This window comes from Hyperoodon ampullatus (assembly GCF_949752795.1).
Source record: "Hyperoodon ampullatus genome assembly, chromosome: 17".
Lineage (NCBI taxonomy): Eukaryota > Metazoa > Chordata > Mammalia > Artiodactyla > Ziphiidae > Hyperoodon > Hyperoodon ampullatus.
In genome coordinates this window covers 58742257-58748318 of record NC_136930.1, presented here as the reverse complement: position 1 = coordinate 58748318, position 6062 = coordinate 58742257, and positions in this window count along the sequence as shown.

Below are 6062 nucleotides of genomic sequence, written 5' to 3'. Positions count from 1 at the left end.
AATTCAACTGGAAATAAGAAACTATACTCCATTGTGCCTTACTAAACATGGGAATGTCTAACTTAAATAGCTTTGAGAATTCAGCTGTACTAGAGGCTTTTATTAGAAAGCCATTTTTGTTCTGTAAAAGTTACTAATATCTGTAACACTATTATAGTATTTGCTATTTATATTCATTCAGATATAAGGTTTGTACATATTACCATCCTGAAGGGAAACTGTGTAAGACTTAATTTTAGAAAGAAAAAAATATATATTCTGTTTATTATTATGACAGATGAAAGAGATAAAATATATTTTTTAACAGAATATTTGTAACATTTCCTAATAGGTACTGCCATTCTTCCTGTGTAGAGTATTTTTGTAATATACTTTTACCTGTGTAAACTGAATTATCATTTTATAGAAAATGCATTATTTAGTCAATTGTTTAATGTTGAAAAGTGTATGAAATATAAATTATCTGAATATTAGATGCTCTGAGAAACTGAATGTACCTTATTTAAAAGATTTTATGTTTTTACTATATAAACAACATCATTAAAGTTTTCAAATTATTTTTCATCGCTTTTCCTCTTGCTTTTATGTGACTGGGACATGAATGGGTCTGGGCTTTCACAATTTTCCCTTTCTTTTACCATCAGGACCATCTGGGAATTGTTAAAAATGAAGATTCCTGGACCAATTTATTGAGAAGCTCTGGAAAGGCGGGCAGAAACCTGCATTTTTAACAAGTTCCAAAGTAATTTTTACTACACTAAAGTTGGAGAACTTCTGAAGTCAAGCTTACTATACAGATGGCACAAACAACTTATAACTACTGCCACTAGTACCAAGAGACCAAACTACCTAAGTTCTTTTGGTTGCAAGTAATAGAAGCTGGCACTACTTAAGAAAAAATTAATTGGAAGCATGGTATATTTGGTTGAGTGGTGCCCCCTGCCCAAAATACGTTTATGTCATAATCTCCAGAACCTGTGAACGTTACTTTATTTAGAAAAAGGATCTTTCTTCGTATGTGTAATTAAGAATCTTGAGACGATAAAATCATCCTGGATTATCCAGGCGGGCCCTAAATCCAGTGGCAAGTGTCTTTATAAGAGACACATCGAGGGGAAAGACAGAAGAGAAGATGATGTGCAGACAGAGGCACAGATGGGAGTGATGTGGTTACAAGCCAATAAGCCATAAGCTAGGGAAGAAAGGAACAGACAGATTCTCCCCTAGAGCCTCTGTAGGGAGCACAGCCCTACTGATATCTTGATTTTGGACCTGCCCTCTAGGACTATGAGAGAATTAATATCTGTTCTTTTAAACCACCCAGTTTGTGGTAATTTGCCAGAACAGCTACAGGTAATAATACAGGTTGTATCCAAGCCTCAGAAACAGTAGAATTAAGATAACGCTGGGCTCCTTGATGGCAGAAGTTCCTACACTTTCTCCTAGTCTTATATTTCTGTATCTTTTAGCTCAAAATGTCAAATTCCTAGCAGAGAGACTCTGGTTGTCCTAGGTGAGGACTGGTGTAAATATTCAGTACATGGCTAGTGAGGGTCTCTCTTCATCAGCTGCAGTTCCCAAGAAGGGGATATTACTGGGAACAGGGTCCATGATACCCCATCCTTTCACAGTCTGTGTTTCTCTTTTCTCTCACTTTTCTATGACTTAGAATGTAACACAGATCAACCTTACCTTTGTGAAACCAGATCATTATGGCCGCTTTGACAGAAGGGTAGATCCAGGTAAATGTCACACAAACTCATAAATCTGGGGAAACAAAAGGCAGAGGTAAAGTTACGAGGCTCAAACCTGGAGAATCAGTCCCAAGGCTGCAATACGGGGAGTGGAAAGTATGGTGGAAATTAAGTGCTGAAGTCATTAAGTCGGAGGACAGGGGTTAACTAACAGCCATCACGTTCCGTTCAGAAGTTCCAGTTCTTCCACAAAGTTCTTGTGCACAGAAAATGAAATGGCCTCATATACATCAGCTAAGTTTAAGAAACGTTTGGTGGTTAATGGTATCAGATGTAAATCCTTCAAACGTTGGTTTGATTGGCTTACCTGCTGCTCCTTTGGGTTCAGTCTGCCTCAAGCTTCTCCTCCAAGGGAAATATAATACGTAAATTCATGTCAATTTCTCTTTTTTCAAAACTTTTAATTTTGAAGTAGTTTTAGACTTAACAGAATCATTGAAAAGCCAATATAAAATATCCCTAGTGAGCTATTTTGTACAATATGCCTCAATTTCAGTCTGTCTGTTTTCTCGTGAATAGATGATGTTATGGATTTGGGGAGAGAATATCACATAGGTAATGGCCCTTCTCACATCATACCAGGTGCAAATGATATCAGCATGACTAAGTACTGTTGATATTAACCTTGATAACTGAGTGAATTTTTACGTAAGATGTGAGATAGATATTGAAGTCTTTTTTTTTTTTTTTAACATATGGTCATCCACTTGTTCCCATAGGACTGGATGAAAAGACAAGCATTTCTTCTTTAATTGCCTTTGCGTCTTTGTCAAAAATCAGTTGATTATATTTCTGTGGGTATATTTCTGGACTCTCTATTCTGTTCCGTTTATCTGTAAGTCTGTCTTTTCACCAGTACCACACAGTCTTTTTTTTCTTCTAGTTTTCTTGAGATACAATCAACATACAGCACTGTATAAGTCTAGGGTGCAAAGCATAATGATTTGACTTATACATCATGAAATGATTAGCACAATACGTTTAGTGAACATGCATCATCTCATATAGATACAAGATAAAGGAAAAAAATATGTTTTCTTGTGATGAGAACTCTTGGGAGTTACTCTTAACAACTTTCATGTGTAATACATGGCAGTGTTAATTATGTTAATCGTGCTGTACATGACATCCCTAGAACTTATTTATTTTATAACTGCAAGTTTGCACCTTTTGACCACATTCGTCCAATTCCCCCTCCCTCTACCCACCCCCACCCTGGTGTCTGGTAGCCACAAATCTGATCTCACTTCCTATGAATTTCTGAGTTTGTTTTGAAGTATAGTTGACCTACAACACGATATTAGCTCCAGGTGTACAACATAGTGAGTTGATATTTCTATACATTACAAAATGACCACCATGATAAGTCTAGTTACCACCTATCACCATACAAAGATATTACATTATTAATGACTGTATTCCCCATGCTGTACATTTCATCCCTGTGACTCATTCGTTTTGTAACTGGAAATGTGTACCTCTTAATCTCCCTCCCCTATTTCATTCATCCCCATACTTCCCCAAATCCTCCTCCCTCTGGCAACCACCTGTTTGTTCTCTGTATCTGGCTCTGCTTTTGTTTTGTTATGTTTGCTCATTTGTTTTGTTTTTTAGATAACATATATAAGTGAAATCATATGGCATTTGTCTTTCTCTGTCTTATTTCACTTAGAATATTATCCTCTAGGTCCATCCACGTTGTCACAAATGGCATGATTTCACTCTTCTTTATAGCTGAATAATATTCACCTGTATATATACCACATCCTCTTGATCCATTCATCTACTGATAGCAGTTAGGTTGCTTCCACATCTTGGCTATTGTAAACACTGCTGCAATAAACATATGGGTACATGTATCTTTTCAACTTAGTGTTTTTGTTTTCTTCAGAAAAATATCCAGAAGTGGGATTGCTGAATTGTATGGTAGTTCTGTTTTTAATTTTTTGAGGCACCTGCATACTTCTTTGCATGATGGCTGCACCAACTTACATTCCCACCAGCAGTGCACAAGGTTTCCCTTTTCTCCACATCCTCAACACTTGTTGTTTTTTGTTTTTTTTCCTTAGATCAACTATTTTTTTAAATTTTAACAGATCTTTGTTGGACTATAATTGCTTCACAATACTGTGTTAGTTTCCGTTGCACAACAAAGCGAATCAGCCATGTGCATACACATGTCCCCATATACCCTCCCACCCTCCCTATCCCACCCCTCTAGATCATCGCAAAGCACAGAGCTGATCTCCCCGTGCTATGCTGCTGCTTCCCACCAGCCAACTATTTTACATTTGGTAGTGTATATGTGTTGATACTACACTGGTGTGAAGTGATACCTCATTGAGGTTTTGATTTGCATTTCCCTGATGATTATTGATGTTGAGCATATTTTCATGTGTCTGTTGGGCATCTGTATGTCTTATTTGGGAAAAAGTCTATTCAGGTCCTCTGTCCATTTTTTAATTGGATTGTTTTTTTTTTTTTAAATTTTGAGTTGTGTGAGTTCTTTGCATATTTTGGATATTTACCCCTTAAAGGATACATCATTTGCAAACATCTTCTCCCATTCAGTAGGTGACCTTTTCCTTTGTTGATAGTTTCTTTTGCTGTGCAAAAGCTTTTTAGTTTGATATAGTCCCATGTGTTTATTCTTCCTTTTGTTTCCCTTGCCTGAGGAGACATATCCCAAAAAATATTGCTAAGACTGATGTCAAAGGTCATACTGTCTAGGTTTTCTTCTAGGAGTGTTACGGTTTCAGGTCTTACATTTAAGTCTTTAACCCATTTTGAGTTTATTTTTGTATATGGTGTGAGAAAATAGTCCAGTTTCATCCTTTTGCATGTAGTTGTCAAGTTTTCCCAACACCATTTATTGAAGTGGCTGTCTTTTCCCCAGTGTATATTCTTGCCTCTAAATTTATTGACCACATAAGTGTTAATTCATTTCTGGGCTCTCTACTTTGTTCCTTTGGTTTATGTGTCTGTTTTTGTGCCAGTACTATACTGTTTCATGCTGTCTTAACCACTGGCTTTGTCTTTTCTGATGATTACTCTGTCACTTGAGAATGTGCTGATATTTTTCTTGCCTTTATGTCTGTCTCATGATTTTTTGTTACAGACAGATATATTGGGTAGGTCACTGGAACTGAGATAAATAGTCGTTTTTTTTGTTTTGTCTTGTTTTATTTCGGTACGTGGGCCTCTCACTGTTGTGGCCTCTCCCGTTGCGGAGCACAGGCTCTGGACGCGCAGGCTCAGTGGCCACGGCTCACGGGCCCAGCCACTCTGCGGCACGTGGGATCCTCCCGGACCAGGGCATGAACCCGTGTCTCCTGCATCGCCAGGCGGACTCTCAACCACTGCACCACCAGGGAAGCCCGGTAAATAGTTTTTATACCTGGATATGGGCATGCCTTTCCTTCTGCTAGAATTGTAAAGGAAGCCTTTCCATTAATCCAGTTAGTAATTGGACTAGTTTTGTGATTTGTTGCTGCCGTTGCTGCTATGGTTATACGCAGTGCATCACAGGTTTCCCACCCCTATAGATACTTGTTTCTAAGGTGGCTGATGCACCTCAGAGCAATGGCTGTTGGATCCTGAGTTTCAGGTGTTCCCTTTGCGTTGTGCCTCAAACTGGTTCTCTTTGCACATTCTCATTCCTCTCCCAACCCTCGCCCAGCGGTATTTTGCTGCTGTCATTTGAAGTTTCTTAGCTTCATGGTCGGGGGTGGGAAGTGCAGTCACCGCTGTTCTGATTAATGCCCTTAGGCACGCCTGTGTCCCTGGGGTGTGTGGCATTCTCAGTTTTCCCGCCCCTCCCCTGGCTGCAGTTCTGGGTTCAGCACTTAATTCTGCGCTTTCTCCCCAGAATAGATTTTTCCCCCTCCTGTTCCCTTTCCTCAGCTGCAAGGAGTGCTTCCTGATAGCCTAAAGCCAGCAGTTTTACCCTTTCCCCAGATTAATGCTTTTGTTCTTTGGGGTGGGGTGTCTTGTTCTCCCTGTAGGGCTACTGCTCCTCCCTCTAAGATCTTACCGTTCTTTCTGATCTATTCTGAGAACGCTCAGTGGGGTTCATGGGGAAAGAGCCTGTAAAAGTGTTAGAGGACATGGCCCAGAGGATGTGACCCCCAGTTGACCTAAGAGCTGGACCTGGACAATCAGAGGCTCCCCACCACACCTGTCCTTGGTACATATGCTCTGCCCACCATTCTCAGAGTGGGACTGTTTTCAGGGACTCAGGCTTGAAAGAGTAACGTGTCATTGAGACCATCTGGACTGAATATGTGACTAAATCCTGTTAAGGCCTCT